This window comes from Hemitrygon akajei, chromosome 4 (genome assembly GCF_048418815.1).
Source record: "Hemitrygon akajei chromosome 4, sHemAka1.3, whole genome shotgun sequence".
NCBI lineage: Eukaryota > Metazoa > Chordata > Chondrichthyes > Myliobatiformes > Dasyatidae > Hemitrygon > Hemitrygon akajei.
Window position 1 is genome coordinate 184876778 of NC_133127.1, and position 19840 is coordinate 184896617.

Sequence of the window (19840 nt, forward strand, 5' to 3'; positions counted from 1 at the left end):
CACATATTCAGACACATAGGTCTTTGTTACCGGATTAGAAACATCGACACATCGTGTCCAAAATCACATAAGAGCTAAGTATAAACATATACATATGCACGCAAAAGTCTGTACGAAATACCACATAAATGCACGCGTGCACACCTGCACAAACTCGTGGTGTACAAACGCACGTTATACCTCTATGGAAATATATTTTATATAAAACCAAAATTATAGCAAAACGTAAAGACATTTTCCAGACGCTGGAAATCCAGAGCAACACACACACACACACGCACGCACGCACGCACACACATTGCTGGATGAACTCAGCAGGTCAAACAGCATCTATGGAGGGGAATAACTAAGGGTCTTCATTAAGGTTATCGGCCCAAAAGGTGAACTCCATAAGACCGTAAGACACAGGAACAGAATTAGGCCATTCAGCCCATCGAGTCTGCTCCGCCATTGCATCATCAGTTATGTATTATCTCTCGCAACCCCTATCATTTGATACCCTTGCTAATCAAGACGCTGTCAATCGCTGCTTGAAATACTGTATACCCAATGGCTTGATCTCCAGCCTGTCTGTGACAATGAATTCCACAGATTCACCACCCTCTGGCTAAGGAAATTCCGCCTCATCTCCGTTTTAATTGAACAACTCTGAGCTTGTGCTCTCTGATCCTACACTCCCGCACTGTAGGAAACGTCACAAAATCGCGTCGTTTTAATTAAACAAAAGGGCTTACCGACTTTGGCAATGTCAAGTACACTTCTCTTCAGACAGCTGTTCCGATGGTTTGCTTTCCCGGCTGTTTATTGAGCGAGTCGGACAAGTAGTCGGGATAGAAAAATAATATCACATTGACACCCGACACATTGACAATCGAGCAGAGATTGTGAGCAGTTCAGACAAATCAGAGATGGACAATCCCGGCTGCTGGGAGGAGCTACGAACTACCTCACCCGCCTTATGTGTTAGAAGTCTGAGAGCCTTGGTTAAACCTCCCGTGTGGGCGGGAAAAAAAAACCAGATGAAGACTCAACTGTCCATTTAGAGGCCATAAAGCACAGGAGCAGAATTAGGCCGCTCGGCCCATCGAATCTGCTCCGCCATTCCATCGTAGCTGATTTATTATCCCTCCCAACCCCGTTCTCCTGAGCTCTGCCCATAATTCTCCAAGGATGTTTGCTGAATCGCTGATTTCAGCGGTTGCCATCAAAACGTAAACCAACTTGCTAGCACGAGAAACCACTGAAGTTCACAGAGAGTCCGCCCCCAGATTCTTAGTTCAGCGCAGAGCTGAACCAGCCTATCCTTCGCCTCTGGCCCCGACACCCTGGCCTTTTCAATCTGGCCCGGCACCTAAATTGTCATCCAAGCATCGGGTTCCGACGCTTCATACGCTCGGAATGACCTGAAACATTGCATCTGATGTTCTCGTTGCCTGGTCTGTACCGACAACATTTTCCGCTTTTATCTGAGGTTTCCATTGTCTTCAGTATTTTGGGGAGTCCTAGTGCAGTCCTATGTTGAGTTCCGTGCTGGCCGGCAACCCCTGCGACGGTGCTGGTATCGGTCTCCGTCATTCGTTTGGGTTCATTCGATGCATGAAGAGGGGGGCCTCGCTACACGGGCAACAGCTTGTACAGTCCTGGCTTGCGTATCTATACAGCTAGGACGCAACATCCATGGTCAACCCTGACCGACTGCGGCCTCTCAGGATGTGCCGACATTGAAGAGGGTCCAGAGAGGATCCACAGCAATGATCCTGGGAGTGAAAGGATGAACGTGAAGAAATGTTTGATGGCTCCGGGTCTGTACTCGCTGGGGTTTATAAGAATGGGGAAGGGAGATCTCATTGAAACCTACCAAATATTGAACGGCCTAGATAGAGTGGACTTGGAGAGAATGGGGGTGTCCAGGACCACAGGGCGCAATCTCAGAATAAAACATCCCTTTAGAACAGAGATGAGGAGGAACTTCTTTAGCTAGAAGGTGGTGAATCTGTGGAATTCATTGCCACATACAGCTGTGGAGGCCAGGTTACCGGGAATATTTAAAATGGAGGTTGATAGGTTCTGCAGTAGTAAGGGAGAAGGCAAGAGAGTGGGATCGAGAGGGAAAATAATTCAGCCATGATAGAATGTTGGAGCAGACTTGATGGGACAAATGGCTTATTTCTGCTCCTGTGACCTGTGGTGTCATGGTCTACTAGGTGGGTACAAGTCTACGCAATCCGCCAGGAATCATCTCCGCTTGATGTTATTGTAGCTGCATTCCAAGGCCCAATATGGCGTTGAAGGAGGGTATTTCATTTATCAAGCCTATGTCCGCACATTGCACAATGCCATTCCCCATTAATTCATAGCATTTTCCCATTAACTCCCCTCCCCTTTCTGCTAATACCATTCACCTACAGAATAGAGGCAATTCACAGTGGCGACAACCTACCAACTGGCATGTCTTTGCAGCAGCACAGTGGAATAGTGACCCAGGTTTAAAGTCTGTCAGTAGTGTGTACATTCTGTCCGTGACTTCTTTGGTTTCCTCGGGATGCTCTAGTCTCCTCCCACATTCCAAAGACATTCAGGCTAGTAGGTCACATGCGTGTATTTGGGCAGTGAGGACTCATTGGACGAGAAGGGCCTGTTCCTGTGCTGTATCTCTAAATAATGAATGACTAAGCTAGAGCACTCAAGGAGGGGGAGCTCACAAGGAGAACTTGAAGACTCCAGATACTCAGTGCGGGGGTTGTGTTTGAAACAGATCACTGTGATAGCAGCACTACACACTGTATCCGCAAAGCAAAACAGCATTATGAAGGACCCCACGCACCCCTCATACAAACTCTTCTCCCTCCTGCCATCTGGGAAAAGGCACCAAAGCATTTGGGCTCTTACGACCAGACTATGTAACAGTTTTTTCCCCCAAGCCATCAGAGTCCTCAATACCCAGAGCCTGGACTGACACCTTACTGCCCTATTGTCTTGTTTATTATTTATGGTAATGCCTGCACTGTTTTGTGCACTTTATGCAGTCCTGGGTAGGACTGTAGTCTAGTGTAGTTTTTTTTGTGTTGTTTTTTACGTAGTTCAGTCTAGTTTTTGTACTGTGTCATGTAACACCATGGTCCTGCAAAAGCATTGTCTCATTTTTACTGTGTACTGTACCAGCAGTTATGGTCAAAATGACAATAAAAGTGACTTGACTTGACTTGACTTGATATCAGCTATAACAGTTGTGTGATTGCAGTTACACCAGCGCACCACTGTATAACATAGGGTGATGTCCACCCACTCATTAGTTGACCTCCAAATGTCTCTGAATTTAAGTTCTTCCCATGTTCCCTGCTTCTAGGACATCCATCAGGTGCACTCGCCCAGCATTAACAAGCATGCTGAGTAATTTTCATGAAACAACTTGCTTTTATTTTGAATGCCGGATTGATTCCATCATGGTCTTTATGTCTGCTCTGGGCCTCTTCTTGATGTTGACAAATGCATGGATGGAATGGTGTAAGAAGGTGCAGAGGCACCTGTTGCCATGTCTACCCCACCCAACCCCTGATGCCTTTGTATAGTCATTGGCCACTTTATTAGGTACACCTTTACATCTGCAATAGAGAGGCTGACAGAGCTCTATACCTCAAGAGGACAATGCCTTCTCTGACAGTGCATCATCACCCCATGAATTACAGAAACAATGAATTACAGCACAGCCACTATCCCTTCTAACCTACCTTGTCCATTCATAGAACATTGAACACTACGGCATGTTACAGGCCCTTCAGCCCACAATATTGTGATGACCTTTCAACCTAAGGTCACATGGCTGATAGGGAAAATGGGGCGTTATGTAGGAGAGAAGGGTTGGAATCTAAACTACCTCTAATACATAACCCTTTTTTCCTGCCATCCATGTGCCTATGTAAGAGTTTGTTAACTGCCCCTAACGTATCTGCCTCCACCACCCCTGGCAGGGCATTCCATGCACTCACCACTCTCTGTGTAAAAATTTTACCTCTGGCATCCCTGCTACGCTTTACTCCAATCACTAAAATTATACCTCCAGGTATAAGCTATTTCCGCCCTGGGTAAAAGTCTTTGGCTGTCTATCTATGCCTCTTCCCATCCTGTATACCTCTATCAAGTCTCCTCTCATCCTCCTTCATTCCAAAGAATAAAAACCCCTAGCTCACTCAACCTATCCTCATAAGGGATGATCTCTAATCCAGGCAGCATCCTGGTAAATCTCCTCTGCACTGTCTCTGAAGCTTCCACCTCCTTCCTCTAATGAGGCAACCAGTAGTGAGCACAATACACCAAGCGTGGTCTAACCAGGATTTTATAGAACATCAACTTGTGGCTCTTGAACTCAATTCCCTGAGTAATGAAGGCCAACATACCTCTTGACTTCTTAACCACCCTATCAAGTCAAGTCACTTTTTATTGTAATTTCGACCACAAACTGTTGGTACAGTACACAGTAAAAATGAAACAACGTTCCTCCAGGACCCTGGTGCTACATGAAACAACACAAAACTACACTAGACTATGTAAAACAACATAAAAACTACACTAGACTACAGACCTACACAGGACTACATAAAGTGCACAAAACAGTGCAGGGCAGTACAATAATTAATAAACAAGACAATAGGCACAGTATAGGACAAATTTCAATATAATATTAAATGATGTAGATGTCAGTCTAGAGTCTGATGGCTTGGGGGAAGAAACTGTTACATAGTCCGGTCATGAGAGCCCGAATGCTTTGGTACCTTCTGCCAGATGGCAGGAGGGAGAAGAGTTTGTGTGAGGGGTGCATGGGGTCCTTCACAATGCTGTTAGCTTTGTGGGTGCTGCGTGTGGTGTAAATGTCTGTAATAGTGGGAAGAGAGACCCTGATGATCTTCTCAGCTGACCTCACTATCCGTTGCAAGGTCCTGCAATCTGAGACGGTGCATTTCCTGAACCAGGCAGCTGCTCAGGATGCTCTCGATACATCCTCTATAGAATGTGGTGAGGATGGAGGGTGGGAGATGGATTTTTCTCAGTCTTCGCAGAAAGTAGAGATGCTGCTCGGCTTTCTTTGCTATGGAGCTGGTGTTGAGGGACCAGGTGAGATTCTCTGCCAGGTGAACACCAAGAAATTTGCTGCTTTTAATGATCTCAACAGAGCAGCTGTCAATGTTCAGCCGAGAGTAGTCACTCCATTATCTCCTGAAGTCAACAACCATCTCTTTTGTTCACATTCAGAGACAGGTTGTTGGCTCTGCACCAATCCATTAGCCACTGCACCTCCTGTCTGTAAGCTGACTCATTGCTCTTGCTGATGAGACCCACCACGGTCATGTCATTGGCAAACCTGATGATGTGATTCAAGCTGTGTATTGCTGCACAGTTGTGGGTCAGCAGGGTAAACAGCAGTGGACCAAGCACACAGCCCTGGGGGGCCCCCGTGCTCAGTGTGATGGTGTTGGAGATGCTGCCTCCGATCCGGACTGACTGAGGTCTCCCAGTCAGGAAGTCTAGTATCCAGTTGCAGTGGAAGGTGTTCAGCCCCAGCAGTTTCAGCTTTCCAATCAGGTGCTGAGGAATGATTGTGTTGAATGCTGAACTGAAGTCTATGAACAGCATTCGAACGTACGTGTCTTTTTTGTCCAGGTGGGTTAGGGCCAGGTGGAGGGTGGTGGCAATGGCATCATCTGTTGAGCGGTTGGGACAGTATGCGAACTGCAGGAGGTCCAGTGAGTGGGGTAGCAGAGTCTTGATGAGTCTCATGACGAGCCTCTTGAAACACTTCATGATGATGGATGTGAGTGCCACGGGACGGTAGTCGTTGAAGCAGGACGCTAAAGACTTCTTCAGCACGGGGACGATGGTGGCGGCCTTGAAGCACGTTGATGTCAGTGAGAATATCTGCCAGCTGGTCTGCACACCCTCTGAGCAACTTCAACCCGTGATGCCATCACTGGCCACTTTATTAGGTACATCTTTACATTTGCAAATGTCTAATCAAGATTCAAAGTTCATTTATTATCAAAGACTGTATAAATTATCCAGCCTTAAGACTTGTTTGTTTAATAGGCAGCCGCAAAGCAAGGAACCCAAATTTAAAAAAAATTAAGACCAACCTACAGAGCCCACAGTGGAAAAAAATGAGAACAAATCATACGAACAGCAGAAGCAAGCAACAACAGCAATCAGCCAATCATGTAGCAGCAACTCAATGCTTAAAAGCATGCAGACATGTTCAAGATGTTCAGATGTTTAGACTGTTACGTACCCCGTAACTGGGTGTCTTACCAGCAAAGGTAGAAGTGTCCGTTGGAGTCTGGTGGTACTATTTTCAACAGTGTTTATTAGTAAAAATATGCAAAACAATATTAATGCAAATATACAGATAATATACATTAGCAATACTAAACCTAAAAGTGTGGGTATAATAGTAATTAATAATAAACAAGCTCTATTGTTGTCTAGGGGATAATGAATTGTCACATGGAAATATAAAGTTCAGTTCATGCAGGATGAGGTAGTGGTTGGTCGATGTGTTGTAATTGTTGGAGTGAGAGAGAGAAAGAGAGCGCGCAAACAGTAACAGCTATTGACTTGCCAACCTTCCTTTACGATCTTGATCCGTCAATGTGTCATTGCTGTGTCCATTCAAGTATGACCCCTCTGTCCTTTAGCTAGACCGTTCTTCCGTGGTGGACTCGTCACCCAGGCAAGGGTGGACATACACACAAGCCCCCACCAGCCTCGCTATAAACACTGTGAGTTAAAATTGACCGATCCTACGTTCGGTCTCTGATGCCCCACACTTTCTCGTGGGTATCTGATGCTCACTAGCGTGTCTTCTGGTGTGTCTGAGGGGTGTCACCCCAGACCTCACTTTCATCCCCACTCACGGGGTCTCAAGTGTCAATCAGTTTTGAATGGCTTAGCTCATCAAACCAGCCCACTCCAGCTGTCCACTGAGGAATTTCAATGAATAGAATAGTACCAAGTAAACAATCCTTCTCCAAAAGACAATAACAGTAAATCAATGACTCCTCTCCTCTCTTATCAGTAGCAGATGTTCCAACTTGTTTACCTCTTATCTGTGTCTCTCTCATTCTCTCTCATGAGCTGTTATCAGTAACAGCTGTCCTGGCATGTTTTCTTTTGTCTCTCTTACCTCCTTGTTAGCAGCATCGAAATAGTAACGGTTTGCGATTCTCCAAAAGGGGGGGGGCATGGGCAACTCTGCACCCTTCTTCCCATCAGAGTTGTTCATCCTTCGTAACACCCCCGTCCTTCTAGGAATTTTCACCAAAGGGGAAAATTAATTAATACAGAGTCTTACAGAATTACAAAATCTAACAAAATACAGAAGGTTTTTTTAACTACAGAGCAATACAGATATACATTCAACTTAGCATCTAGATAAGCAATCAGCGATTACATTATCACTTCCTTTAATATGCTGTATCTTAATATCAAATTCTTGCAGCATGTCTCCAACTTAATAACCTCCTATTTTTATTTTTCATGTTAGCCAGGAATACCAACAGGTTGTGATCTGTATAAACAATTAAGGGTCTTTACGCTGAACAAATGTACACTTCAAAATGTTGTATTGCCAAAACAAGTGCCAACAATTCCTTTTCCACGGTAGAGTAATTCCTCTGGTGCACATTGAACTTCCGAGAGAAATACGCTACCGGGTGTTCCACTCCATCTCCTGCTTTCTGCAATTGGACTGCCCCTGCAGCCTCATCACTTGCATCAGTCGCCAGGGAGAAGGGTTCTAATAAGTCAGGTGCCTTTAACACAGGGTGATGGCACAATATGGTTTTTAACTTTTCAAAAGCATTCTGACAAGAATTGCTCCATTCAAATTTTTCCTCCTTCCGTAGGAGTTTTGTAAGTGGGAGAGCAATATCCGCAAAATTTTTACAGAATTTTCGATAGTATCCCACCATGCCCAAAAATCTTCTCAGTGCCCTTTTATTGGTGGGTACAGGAACCTCGGAAATAGCCTTTACTTTTGCTTGCACAGGAGCCAACTGCCCCTGCCCTACCACATACCCAAAGTACGTGATTGTGGCATGACCAAATTCACTCTTTGCAAGGTTCACTGTAAGTTGGGCTGCAGACATTCTTTTAAACAGGTTTTCTACAGCTTCAATGTGCTCCTCCCAGGTGTCACTCCAAACTACCACATTGTCAATATAGGCCTTGGTGTTGGTTAACCCTTTTATCACTGTGTCAATCATCCTCTGGAATGTCCCTGGTACATTTTTCATTCCGAACAGCAAAACATTGTACTCGTAAAACCCGGATGGGGTGACAAAGGCTGAAATTTCTTGAGCCCTGTCCGTTAAGGGAATGCATCAGTACCCCTTTAACAAGTCAATCTTAGTGATGTACCTCGCCTTCCCCATTTTATCAATACAATCGTCCACCCTAGGGATAGGGTAAGCATCTGTCTGTGTGACAGCGTTCACCTTTCTGTAATCGGTACAGAATCTTATGGTACTGTCCGGTTTTGGTACGACCACGCAGGGAGAGGCCCACGCAGAAGAGGATTCGCGGATTATATCAGCAGCTAGCATATGCTCAATCTCTTTTCCTACTAGCTTACTCTTTTCTGAATTCATCCATTAAGGGGATTGTTTAATAGGCTGGGTCAAGGTAACAATCACATCATGCTCTGTTCCTCTACACCTCCTTGGAACATCTGGACATAAATCTATATGCCGTTTAATGAGCTGTATTAACTGCTCCCTCTGTTCAGGCTCTATGTGATTGACTTTATCAGCAAGGTTTGCTAAAATAACAGAGTTCTCTAATCTGGTGGGTACTATACTTATCTTTTCAAACTGCTCTGGTTCCTCCTCAAAACTCCTTTCTGCCTCATCAGTTTTCGTGACTGTACCGACCACCGCGGGGGTCGTTTCATGATAACCTTTCATCATGTTCACGTGAACCAACTGGTTCGGCTTTCGTCTATCAGGTGTTTCAATCACATAATTCAGTGAGTCTATTTTCTTAATCACTTTATACGGTCCTTGAAACCTTGCCTGTAGGGGGTTGGTAACTACAGGAAATAGGACCAAAACCTTATCGCCCACGTGAAACTCTTGCTCTCTCGTTCATTTGTCATACCATTGTTTCATTCCTGTCTGGGAGTCTTTAAGATTTTCTTTTGCCAAGGCACATACCTTATGAAGTCTTTCCCGGAATTTTAAAACATAGTCAATCACACTGACTTGAACGTTCGGACTAGACCACTTCTCTTTAAGTAGGGTTAAAGGTTCTCTGGGCCTGTGACCAAAAACGAGCTCAAACGGACTGAACCCCAGAGATTCCTGAACTGTATCCCTTACTGCAAATAACAGAAGTGGTAATGCATCATCCCAGTCTCGAACGTTTTCCTGACAATAAGTTTTAATCATGGTCTTTAGTGTAGCGTGGAATCTTTCCAACACTCCTTGGGATTCTGGATGGTATGCAGAAGCTAAAATTTGTTTGACTCCCATCTGGGTCATCATTTGCTGAAATGCTTTGGATGTAAATGTACTCCCTTGATCCAACTGTATTTCCTTAGGTAGCCCCACTGTGGTAAAGAATTTAATAAGTGCCTTCACCACCACAGGGGTCCTAATATTCCCCAGAGGCACAGCCTCTGGAAATCGTGTAGCAGCACACATCATGGTCATGACGTACTGTCGCCCACTCACAGTTTTAGGTAAAGGACCCACAAAATCCACAATGACTCGGGAGAAAGGCTCCTCAAAAGCGGGTATTGGTCTGAGAGGTGCCTTAGGGATAACCAGCTTTGGCTTTCCTACCACCTGACATGTATGGCACCTTTTACAATAATCAGCAATATCTTTTCTCATGTTTGGCCAATAGAAATCCTTCATAACCCTATCCACTGTCTTCCTTACTCCCAAATGTCCACCTAAAGGTCCCTTATGAGCTAAGTTCAAAATTTCATCCCGATACACCTTCGGAACTACCACCTGATGTACCACCACCCAGTCCTCATCGACCGGCACCGTGGTGGGCCTCCACTTCCTCATCAACACACCCTCCTTCAGGTAGTAACCCTCTGGCTCTTTCTCAATCTCTCTCTCAGAAAGAACTGACTCTCTCAATGCCACCAGTTCCTCGTCACGTCCCTGCTCTTTTATAAATTCTCTTCTTGCTAAGGGTAGGTCTACCTCTTCTCTTTTACTCTTTTCCACCTCCCTATTCTCCGTTGCACCATCCCCTAACCCCTCTTGGTACAGGGTCGGTAAAAACGTCTTAGTCAAATCAACACTGGACTCATTTAAACTGTCCTCTTTCTCAGCCGCCTTTCTCGACATGCTGTGAGTGATCCCGCATGCGGGATAGATCTTAGAATCCAGGGGCGGGTCCTCAGCACTCACAGGCTTGCTTGTCAGTTTTACTGCTGACCCCACCTCACCACCTGCTAAATCATTACCAAGAAGGATGTCCACGCCGTCTCTAGGTAATTCTGACCGCACCCCTATTTCAACTGGTCCAGATACCAGGTCACATTTTAAAATGATCCCATGCAAAGGCACAGCTTCTGTTCCTTTTCCTATGCCTCTCAAAACTACCTCTCCAGTCTCAGGACCAAAATCTAGTACCTTACTTAGGATTAATGACTGATCAGCCCCAGTATCTCTCCAGATCCGCACTGGAACTAGGGTTTCTCCCTCTTTCACAAACACTGTCCCTTCTGAAATAAATTTCTCACGCCCCTCTTGTATTTTATCTACCTTGGCCTTTCTCATCGATTTGCTGATCAACTCAATACACCCTGTAGGGACTGCTGTTTTCCCTTTTCCTGTCTCCTTCTTTGGAGCAAAGCACTTAGATGCAATATGACCAACCCTTCCACAATTATAACAGGTCAAGCCAGGAACTTTCCTGCCAGCCTGCTTGTCTTCCTCCTTACCTTTACCGCTAGCTCCCGGCTTATTCTCTACCTTAGCCAGCGGGCTTTCTCTACCATCCCTACTGCCTTTCTGATAACTTTTATTTGAGGAAAACCTTGTCTTGTGGGTTAGGGCATATTCATCTGCGAACCTGGCAAATGCCAATATAGACTTATTCGGCTTCTCGTTCAGATACATCTGGATAATACAACCTTTAAATTCCTCAATCAGAATTAACTCTGAAACAATGGAAATCCTCCTCCACCCCTTCTGCCGCTCACCAGCGATCCAAAAGCACACCCTTCTCATAGGCAAACTCTGTATACGTCTGATTCCACACTTTCTTTAAATCTCTGAACTTTTGTCTATATGCCTCAGGTACCAACTCGTAGGCCCAAAGGATAGCCTGTTTTTCTTCCTCATAATTCTCAGACTCCTCCTCGGTCAATGCCACATATGCCCGTTGAGCCTTCCCTTTTAATACACTTTGTAACAACGCCACCCACTGATCTCTGGGCCACTTCTGATTCACTGCCACCTTTTCAAAATGCACAAGGTAACTGTCAACATCTGTCTCCTCGAACGGAGGTACTAACTTAAACTCCCTACTAACATTAAACTTCTCCTCTCGGTCTACCCCTTGGACTCTTTCCTCTTGCTTTAACTTCTCCATGTCCAGCTCATGCTGCCTCTGCTTCTCTTTTTCCCTTTCCCCCATCTCCCTTTCGGCTTTTTCCTTCTCCCATGCAGCTCTTTCCCTCTCCCTTTTCACCTCTAACTCCCTTAGCTGGAGCTCATACTCCCTTTTCTTCTGTTCCGCGTCCAACCTTAATTTTTCCAACTCTAACTGAACCACCCCAACAACTGGTTTCTTTTCCGGGAACAGATCCAATACCCCAGCCGAAAACACATCCTTGTCCATATAATACTGAGCTATGGCCCTCTGTATCTCCCACTTTTTTCATTGACGACTTCACCTCTGTGAGATTTAATCCTTTCACAATATTCACCAAGTCCGTCTTTTTGGCATCCTCTAGCGCCTTCAAAGTCGGATTTTCTAAAAATTTGTCTATATCCATCTTTGCTGGTTTCCCATCTGATTATCCATGCAACCAGATCATATTCTGAACTTATAGCCCGATTCACTGCCCCCCCCAATTTTGTATCAAATCCCGGACGAGCCCCCAATTTGTTACATACCCCGTAACTGGGTGTCTTACCAGCAAAGATAGAAGTGTCTGTTGAAGTCTGGTGGTACTATTTTCAACAGTGTTTATTAGTAAAAATATGCAAAACAATATTAATGCAAATATACAGATAATATATGTTAGCAATACTAAACCTAAAAGTGTGGGTATAATAATAATCAATAATAAACAAGCTCTATCGTTGTCTAGGGGATAATGAATTGTCACATGGAAATATAAAGTTCAGTTCATGCAGGCTGAAGTAGTTGTTGGTCGATGTGTTGTAATTGTTGGAGAGAGAGAGAGAAAGAGAGAGCGCAAACAGTAACAGCTATTGACTTGCCAACCTTCCTTTATGATCTTGATCTGTCGATGTGTTATTGCTGTGGCCATTCAAGTATGACCCCTCAGTCCTTTAGCTAGACTGTTCTTCCGTGGTGGACTCGTCACCCAGGCAAGGGTGGACACACACACAAGCCCCCACCAGCCTCGCTATAAACACTGTGAGTTAAAATTGACCGATCCTACGTTCGGTCTCTGATGCCCCACACTTTCTCATGGGTGTCTGATGCTCACTAGTGTGTCTCCTGGTGCATCTGAGGGGTGACACCCCAGACCTCACTTTCATCCCCACTCACGGGGTCTCAAGTGTCAATCAGTTTTGAATGGCTTAGCCCATCAAACCAGTCCACTCCAGCTGTCCACCAAGGAATTTCAATGAATAGAATAGTACCAAGTAAACAATCCTTCTCCAAAAGTCAATAACAGTAAATCAATGACTCCTCTCCTCTCTTATCAGTAGCAGATGTTCCAACTTGTTTACCTCTCATCTGTGTCTCTGTCTCATTCTCTCTCATGAGCTGTTATCAGTAACAGCTGTCCTGGCATGTTATCTTTTGTCTCTCTTACCTCCTTGTAAGCAGCATCGAAATAGTAATGGTTTGCGATTCTCCAAAAGGGGGGCATGGGCAACTCTGCACCCTTCTGCCCATCAGAGTTGTTCATCCTTTGTAACAAGACCAAACATCAGAATGGAGAAGAAATATGATGTAAGGGGCTTTGACAGTGGAATGTGATCTAAGTGGCTTTAACTTTGAAGGCGGGGGAGTATCTGTCTCAGAAAATGCTGATCTCCTGGGATTTTCACACACAACTGTCCCTGGAGTTTACAGAGAATGGTGATACCGCCTCCCCCCACACTCCAGTCCCACCAGGTCCGTGAGACTGGGGCAGCTCTCATGCCCCAAACCCTGGTTTTTGTGGATACTGTGCAATTTGCTACCCTGTTACAACTCGGGGCCAAGAAATAACAGACAGCACACTGCATACGATTAAGGGAATTATGTTTATGGATGTTAACTTAACTAAAGGGTTAGTAAACAAAAAACAAAAAGGGTCCATTATAATTAAACAGTCAAATGTGCGCAAGTTGGAGCTCAACTCTTCCAAAAGTTATATTCACCAGTCCTCAGTCGATCTCTGCACCTTGCACCATCAAATCATGGTCCCCAGCAGCTCAAATCCTACGACCGGTTCTCCTCAGCATCTTCTCTCTTGATCTCCCACCAAACAAAGACCCCAGGTCACAAAAAAATGCTCCCTGGATTAGAAGGTTCATATTCCAAAGCACCCGATATCTCTAGCCATAACCCAAACACCACGTCTACAGAAAGACCACAGTGAAGCCTCTGCCAGGCATTACAGATGTGAGAAACAATAAAACATTCAATGAACAGCATTGCTGTGGGCAAAAAAAAGCCTTGTTAATGAGAGTGATCAGAGGAGAAGTCCAGACTGTTTCAGACTGACAGGAAGGAGAAATTATCTCAAGTAACCATGCATTACAACAGTGACATGCAGAAGAGCATCTCTAAAAGCATAACAAATTATACAAAGTGAGTGGGCTACAGCAGCAAAAGACCATGACCATACACTTAGTGGCCACTATATTATTACAGGAGGTACCTAATCAAGTGGCCATTGAGTTTATATAATTCTAATTTCCTCCATTAAGCCCATATCCCCCTCTGCCTTTTAAGCATTATAATTAGAGTGCCTAGAAAAAGTATTCACCCCCCCCCCGTGAAAGTTTTCATGTTTTCTTGTTTTACAACATTGAATCACAATGGATTTAATTTTTTGACACTGACCAACAGGGAAAAAAAAGGTTTTCATGTCAAAGTGAACACAGATCTCGCCACTGTGATTCACTGTTGTAAAACAAGAAAACATGAAAACTTTCGGGAGGGGGGAGTTGAATAATTTTTATAGCATACTTTATCTATCTGTACCATCTCTTCTGTGAACTTGTTCTTGATAACAGATTCAGATTCAGGTAAATTTACTGTACACCCACGCATAAAAAGATTTCTTGCTCATGGGAAACTCACAGAGTAAACTTAGTACTAATAAGAACAAAAGAAATAGAGCTACAAGCGAAGAAACAATAGAATGGTCCAAGGGTTTTGGAGGAGATGAGTTTAGAAGAACAGGAGGGTGATCTCATTGAAACTTATTGGATATTGAAGGGAACTGGATAGAGTGGACATGGAAAGGATGTTTCCAAAATTGGGGGTGGGGGGCATCTAGGGCCAGAGGGCACAGATTTAGAATAGACTGACATCCCTTTAAAACAGAGGTACAGAGGAATTTCTGTAGCCAGAGGGTAGTGAATCTGTGGAATTCTTTGCCACAGGTGGCAATGTAGACCAAATCATGTGGTATAATTTAAAGAAGAGGTTGATAAGCTCTTGATTAGATAGAGTGACAACATTTATGGGAAAAAGACAGGAAAATAGAGTTGAGAGCAACTATAAATCAGCCATGGTGGAATGGCAGAACAGTCTTGATGGACTACCTGCAGGAAACAACAGAGGCCGTGCCTCTGGCACTGAGTCTGGCCCTGTGGCTCAGAAGGGTAGGGAAAGGAAGAGGATGGCAGCAGTACTAGGGGACTCTATAGTTAGGGGACAGATAGGCGATTCTGTGGACCTGAAAAAGAAACACAGAAGGTAGTTTGCCTCCCAGGTGCCAGGATCCACGACATTTCTGAATGCATCCGCAATATCCTGAAAAGGGAGGGTGAGCAGATAAAATTCATGGTACATATTGGTACCAATGACACAGGTTGCAAAAGGGAGGAGGTTCTGAAAACAGAATACAGGCAGTTAGGAAGGAAGTTAAGAAGCAGGACCTCAAAGGTAGTAATCTGAGGATTGCTGCCTGTGTCAAATGACAAAAGGATAGAAATAGAATGAGGTGGCAGAAAAATTGGAGCAGGGGAAAGGGATACAGATTTCTGGATCATTAGGACCTCCTCTTGGGCAGGTGTGACCTGTACAAAAGGGACGGGTTTCACAAATCCGAGGGGGACCAATATCCTTGCAGGAAGCTTTGCTAGGGCTGTTGGGAGTGGTTTAAACCAATATGGCAGTGGGATGGGAGCCAGGATGATAGAGCCAAGGATGAGCCAGCAGATTTACAGGTAGATGATGGGTGTAACATGAATGTAAGGAAGGAAAAGGCAAAGATTGGGTAAAAATGCAGACAGTGCAAAAAAATAAATTGGACACAGGCAAAATTCAAAATGACAAAAATGCAGGAGTAAAGGTCTATATTTAAATGCACGTAGTATTCAGAATAAGATGGATGAACACATGGCACAATTAGAGATTGGTCGGTATAATGTTGTGGGAATCACTGAGTTGTGGCTGAAAGAAGGTCATAGTTGGTAGCTTAATATCAAAGGATATATTTTGTATGAAAGGACCAGCAAGAAGGCATAGTCAGTGGTGAGTCTAGTGGTAAGAGATGGAATTACATCTTTAGAAAGATGTAACATAGGGTTAAAGAATATCAAATCTTTGTTGGTGCAGTTGAGAAAATGCAAGGGTTAAAACAACATTCTGAGAATCATATATAGGCCGGCAAATAGTATATAAAATGTTGTGTTGAGATTGGAAAGGGAGCTGAAAAAGGTACATATTAAGAGTAATGTCACAATTGTCATGGGGGACTTCAATATGCAAGAGGATTGGGAAAATCAGGTTGGTGTTAGATCGCAAGAGAAGGAATTTGTTGGATACATGCAAGATGACGTTTTAGAGCAGCTTGTGCTTGAGCGTACTCAGGAAAAGGCTATCTTAGATTGGGTGTTATGTAATAATCCAGATTTTATTAAGGAGCTCAAGGTAAAAGAACCCTTAGGAGGCAGTGAACATAATATAATTGAATGCATACTGCAATTTGAGAGGGAAATGCATTAGTTAGATTTTTTAGTATTGCAATGAAATAAAGGGAATTACAGAGGCATGAGAGAGGAGCTTGCCCAGGTGGATTGGAGGAGGATACTGGCAGAGATGAATGCAGGGCAGAGGTGGCTGAAGTTTCTGGGAATAGTTCACAAGGCACAAGATATATATTCCCACAGAAGAAGAAGTTCTCAAATGGCAGGGATAGGAAACCATGGCTGACAAGGAAGCTGCCTACCAAGTTAACAGCCCATGGTATTACGGGAAAGTTACTCTCATGGTTAGAGCATTGGCTAAATTGGCAGGAGGCAGCAGGTGGGAATAAAAAGATCCTTTTCTGGCTCACTCTGAGTGACTAGAGATGTTCCACAGGAGCTGGTGTTGGACCACTTCTTTTTATGCAGTAAATCAATGACTTAGATGATGGAATAGATGGCTGTGTTGCCACGTTTGCAGATGATATGAAGACTGGTGGAGGGCAAATAGTGTTGAGCAGACGGGTAGGCTGCAGAAGGACTTAAACAGATTAGGAGAATGGACAAGAAAGCGGCAAATAAAATAGAATGTTGGAAAATGCATGGTCATGCCCTTTGGTAGTAGAAGTAAATGTGTGGGCTATTTTCTAAACTGGGAGAAAATCCAAAAATCTGAGATGCAGAGGGACTTGGGGGTCCTTGTACAGAACACCCTGAAGGCTAAATTGTAGATTGAGTCGGTGGTGAGAAAGGCAAATGCCATGTTAGCATCATTTCAAGAGAATTTGAATACAAGAGCAAGGATGTGATGCTGAGGCTTAATAAGGCACTGGTGAGGCCTCACCTTGAGTATGGTGAACAGTATTTGGGCTCCTCATCTAAGAAAGGTGTTCTGGCATTGGAGAGAGTCCAGAGGTGGCTCACAAGGATGATTCTGGGAATGAAAGAGTTATCAATCAAGGAGGGTTTGATGCCTTTGGGTCTGTACTCTCTAGAATTTAGAAGGATAAGTGGGGGGGATCTCATTGAAACCTTTCAAATGTTGAAAGGCCTAGACATAGTAGATGTGGAAAGGATGTTTCCCACAGTGGCGAAATCTAGGACAAGAGGGTACAGCCTCAGGATATAGGGATGTGGAGAATTTTCTTTAGCCAGAGGGTGGTGAATTTGTTACCACAGGCAGCTGTGGAGGCCTGGTCATTGGGTGTATTTATGGCAGAGATTGATAGGTTCTTGACTGAACACTGCATCGAAGGTTATGAAGAGAAGGCTGGGGAGGGGAATAAATGATAAGCCATGATTGAATGGCAGAGCAGACTCAATGGGCCAAATGGCCTATTCTATGCCTGTGTCTATGTCTAATGGTCTTAAGGACTGCACAAAAGCCAGGGAAAGGGCATATAATGTAGCGAATGTGATTAGGAAGTTGGATGATTGGGAAGTTCTTAAAATCCAACGAAAGACAGCTAAAAAGGCCATAAGACAAGAAAAGATGAAATATGAGGGCAAGCCAGCCAATAATATAAAGCAGGACACTAAAAGTTTTTTTCAGTTATATAAAGATTAAAAGGGAGGTGAGAGTTGATATTGGACCACTGGAAAATTATGCTGGTGAGGTAGTAATGGGAGGCAAGGAAATGGCAGATGAACTTAATAAGTACTTAGCTTCAGTCAGCACTGTAGAAGACAATAGCAGTGTGCCAGAGTTCCATGAATGTCAGGGAACAGGAGTGAGTGCCATTTCTATTAGAAAGGAAAAGGTGCCAGGCAAACTCAAAGGTCTTAAGGTGGATGAGTCACCTAGGTCAGATGGACTACATACATCCCAAAGTTCTGAGAGAGGTTGCTGAAGAGATAGCAGATGCATTGGTCGTGATCTTTCAAGCATCACTTGGTTCCAGAGGACTGCAAAATTGCAAATGTCACCCCACTCTTTAAGAAGAGAGAAAGCCAGACGAAAGGAAATTATAGGGCGGTTATCCTCTCCTCAGTGATTTGGGGAAGTCTTGGAGTCCAGAATGATAAAGTAAGTCAAAATCTTGGAGTCTTAAAGAATGAAAGACTCATCTCTTGGACTCATAGAAAGCCACAAAATTATTTATTGAGATACAGCACGGAATAGTCCCTCCCTGACTGGCAGACCACAGTTTGTGCAGCTTCGGATCTATGTGTCAGACATGGCTAAAAGCAGCACAGTGGCCATTCAGGGGGCTGGACTGGCTCTCTTGCTGTTTACCCTGTATACCTCAGGCAGATACAACACTGAGTCATGTCATCTGCAGAAATTCTCTGATGACTCAACAATAGTTGGGTGTATAAATGGATGACGGGAGGATGAATACAGGGCCCTGGTGGAGGCAAGCCGAATCATCTGCAGATCAACGTCAGTAAGACAATGTAGATGGTTATGGACTTTGGGAAGACCAAGTCTGCATTGCTCCCTTTTATTGATGGTGAGGATGTGGATGTGGCGAGGACCTACAAGTACCTGGGGGTGCACCTGGATGACAGACTTGAGTGGAGCACCAACACAGAGACTGTGGACAAGAAGGGTCGGAGTTGCCTCTACTTCCTGAGGAGACTGAGGTTCTTTGGAGCATGCAGGCCTCTCCTTCACATGTTCTACCAGACTGCTGTCACCAGTACAATCTTCTATGCAGTGGAGTGTTGGGGCAATGGCATCAACACGGGTGATGCCAACAGACTCAATAAACTGGCTCTGTTATAAGAGTCAAATTGGACACACTGGAGGCTTTGGTAGAACAAAGGACCCTCTGGAAAATCCTGGCAATTCTAGACAATATTTCTCACCCTCTGCATGCCGCCTTGACTGAACAGAGGAACACTTTTAGTAATAGACTAAGACAACTGCACTGCTCCAAAGAACGCTCTATGAGGTCATTCCTATCCTCAGCCATTAGGCAATATGATTCAACCTATTGCCAGGGAAGTGATGACCCCCTCCTGTTAGATTGTTTTTAACCTCTGGTTAAAGCTGTGTTTGGCTCTGTTTACCACAGCCTGCTATTGCAGACACCCTGTGCAATACTGTGCAATTCTACCATCACTTCTTATCTGGACGGTGTGAATGTGCACCCATTACTGTTTATTATTATGGTAATTCTTGCATTGTGAATTTGTAAATCTTGTAATATTTGACTCATAAATCTTGAACATCTTATTTTTAAAGTAACTTTTTTTAAATTATTTTTTACTTCTCTTCTAATATTTGTATATCTGTACACTTGTAATGCTACTGTGACACTGTAATTTCCTTTAGGATCAATGAAGTATCTATCTATCTCCCATCCCTTCGAGCCATGCAACCCAGCAACCCACCTATTTAACTCTAGCCAAATCACTAGACAATTTAAAATGACTAATTACCCTACATACCAGTAGGTCTTTGGCTTGTGGGACGAAACCAGAGCACCCGGAGGTAACACATGCAGTCATGGGGGAATATCAAATTTCTTACAGGCGGCGGCAAGAATTGA

General features: G+C 44.2%; 1 protein-coding gene across 1 annotated transcript in view; it reads right to left on the minus strand.

The window, feature by feature from the left end:
- Positions 1 to 915, minus strand: part of LOC140727030 (P2Y purinoceptor 8-like) — a 64341-nt gene extending 63426 nt beyond the window's left edge. The window contains exon 1 of the mRNA XM_073044199.1: positions 735 to 915. The gene's annotated coding sequence lies outside the window, so the exon portion shown is untranslated. The remainder of the gene's footprint in view (positions 1 to 734) is intronic.
- Between the last annotated feature and the right edge of the window lie 18925 nt (positions 916 to 19840).